The sequence below is a fragment of the Oncorhynchus tshawytscha genome, unplaced genomic scaffold (assembly GCF_018296145.1).
Source record: "Oncorhynchus tshawytscha isolate Ot180627B unplaced genomic scaffold, Otsh_v2.0 Un_contig_501_pilon_pilon, whole genome shotgun sequence".
Taxonomy (NCBI): Eukaryota; Metazoa; Chordata; class Actinopteri; order Salmoniformes; family Salmonidae; genus Oncorhynchus; species Oncorhynchus tshawytscha.
In genome coordinates this window covers 130,027-133,155 of record NW_024609338.1, presented here as the reverse complement: position 1 = coordinate 133,155, position 3,129 = coordinate 130,027, and positions in this window count along the sequence as shown.

Genomic DNA, 3,129 nt, shown 5'->3' with positions numbered 1-3,129 from the left:
GAAGAGACAGTAGATCTAGCTGGTCTGTCATAATATAATGGAAACAGTAGATCTAGCTGGTCTGTCATATTATAATAGGGACAGTAGATCTCGCTGGTCTGTCATGATATAATAGAGACTGTAGATCTAGCTGGTCTGTCATAATATAATAGAGACAGTAGATCTACCTGGTCTGTCATAATATAATATAGAAAGTAGATCTAGCTGGTCTGTCATAATATAATAGAGACAGTAGATCTAGCTGGTCTATCATAATATAATAGGGACATTAGGTCTTGCTGGTCTGTCATAATATAGAGACAGTAGATCTAGCTGGTCTGTCATAATATAGTAGAGACAGTAGATCTAGCTGGTCTGTCATAATATAATAGAGACAGTAGATCTAGCTGGTCTGTCATAATATAGAAGAGACAGTAGATCTAGCTGGTCTGTCATAATATAATGGAAACAGTAGATCTAGCTGGTCTGTCATAATATAATAGAGTCAGTAGATCTATCTGGTCTGTCATAATATAATAGAGACAGTAGATCTAGCTTGTCTGATAATATAATATAGACAGTAGATCTAGCTGGTCTGTCATAATGTAGAAGAGACAGTAGATCTAGCTGGTCTGTCATAATATAATGGAAACAGTAGATCTAGCTGGTCTGTCATATTATAATAGGGACAGGAGATCTCGCTGGTCTGTCATGATATAATAGAGACTGTAGAACTAGCTGGTCTGTCATAATATAATAGAGACAGTAGATCTACCTGGTCTGTCATAATATAATATAGAAAGTAGATCTAGCTGGTCTGTCATAATATAATAGAGACAGTAGCACTAACTGGTCTATCATAATATAATAGGGACATTAGGTCTTGCTGGTCTGTCATAATATAATAGATACAGTAGATCTAGCTGGTCTGTCATAATATAATAAAGACAGTAGATCTAGCTGGTCTGTCATAATATAATAGAGACAGTAGCTCTAGCTGGTCTGTCATAATATAATGGAAACAGTAGATCTAGCTGGTCTGTCATAATATAGTAGAGACAGTAGATCTAGCTGGTCTGTCATAATATAATAAAGACAGTAGATCTAGCTGGTCTGTCATAATATAGTAGAGACAGTAGATCTAGCTGGTCTGTCATAATATAATAGGGACAGTAGTTCTAGCTGGTCTGTCATAATATAATAGAGACAGTAGATCTAGCTGGTCTGTCATAATATAATAGAGACAGTAGATCTACCTGGTCTGTCATAATATAATAAAGACAGTAGATCTAGCTGGTCTGTCATAATATAGTAGAGACAGTAGATCTAGCTGGTCTGTCATAATATAATAGAGACAGTAGATCTACCTGGTCTGTCATAATATAATAGAGACAGTAGATCTGGCTTGTCTGTCATAATATAATGGAAACAGTAGATCTAGCTGGTCTGTCATAATATAATAGAGACAGTAGATCTAGCTGGTCTGTCATAATATAATAGAGACAGTAGATCTAGCTGGTCTGTCATAATATAGTAGAGACAGTAGATCTAGCTGGTCTGTCATAATATAATAGGAGACAGTAGATCTAGCTGGTCTGTCATAATATAATAGAGACAGTAGATCTAGCTGGTCTGTCATAATATAATAGAGACAGTAGATCTAGCTGGTCTGTCATAATATAATAGAGACAGTAGATCTAGCTGGTCTGTCATAATATAATAGAGACAGTAGATCTAGCTGGTCTGTCATAATATAATAGAGACAGTAGATCTAGCTGGTCTGTCATAATATAATAGAGACAGTAGATCTAGCTGGTCTGTCATAATATAATAGAGACAGTAGATCTAGCTGGTCTGTCATAATATAATAGAGACAGTAGATCTAGCTGGTCTGTCATAATATAATAGAGACAGTAGATCTAGCTGGTCTGTCATAATATAATAGAGACAGTAGATCTAGCTGGTCTGTCATAATATAATAGAGACAGTAGATCTAGCTGGTCTGTCATAATATAGAGACAGTAGATCTAGAGACAGTAGATCTAGCTGGTCTGTCATAATATAATAGGAAACAGTAGATCTAGCTGGTCTGTCATAATATAATAGAGACAGTAGATCTAGCTGGTCTGTCATAATATAATAGAGACAGTAGATCTAGCTGGTCTGTCATAATATAATAGAGACAGTAGATCTAGCTGGTCTGTCATAATATAATAGAGACAGTAGATCTAGCTGGTCTGTCATAATATAGTAGAGACAGTAGATCTAGCTGGTCTGTCATAATATAATAGAGACAGTAGATCTAGCTGGTCTGTCATAATATAATAGAGACAGTAGATCTAGCTGGTCTGTCATAATATAATAGAGACAGTAGATCTAGCTGGTCTGTCATAATATAATAGAGACAGTAGATCTAGCTGGTCTGTCATAATATAATAGAGACAGTAGATCTAGCTGGTCTGTCATAATATAATGGAAACAGTAGATCTAGCTGGTCTGTCATAATATAATAGAGACAGTAGATCTAGCTGGTCTGTCATAATATAATAGAGACAGTAGATCTAGCTGGTCTGTCATAATATAATAGAGACAGTAGATCTAGCTGGTCTGTCATAATATAATAGAGACAGTAGATCTAGCTGGTCTGTCATAATATAATAGAGACAGTAGATCTAGCTGGTCTGTCATAATATAATAAGAGACAGTAGATCTAGCTGGTCTGTCATAATATAATAGAGACAGTAGATCTAGCTGGTCTGTCATAATATAATAGAGACAGTAGATCTAGCTGGTCTGTCATAATATAATAGAGACAGTAGATCTAGCTGGTCTGTCATAATATAATAGAGACAGTAGATCTAGCTGGTCTGTCATAATATAATAGAGACAGTAGATCTAGCTGGTCTGTCATAATATAATAGAGACAGTAGATCTAGCTGGTCTGTCATAATATAATACAGACAGTTGATCTAGCTGGTCTGTCATAATATAATAGAGACAGTAGATCTAGCTGGTCTGTCATAATATAATAGAGACAGTAGATCTAGCTGGTCTGTCATAATATAATAGAGACAGTAGATCTAGCTGGTCTGTCATAATATAATAGGAAAAGTAGATCTAGCTGGTCTGTCATAGTACAATAGAGACAGT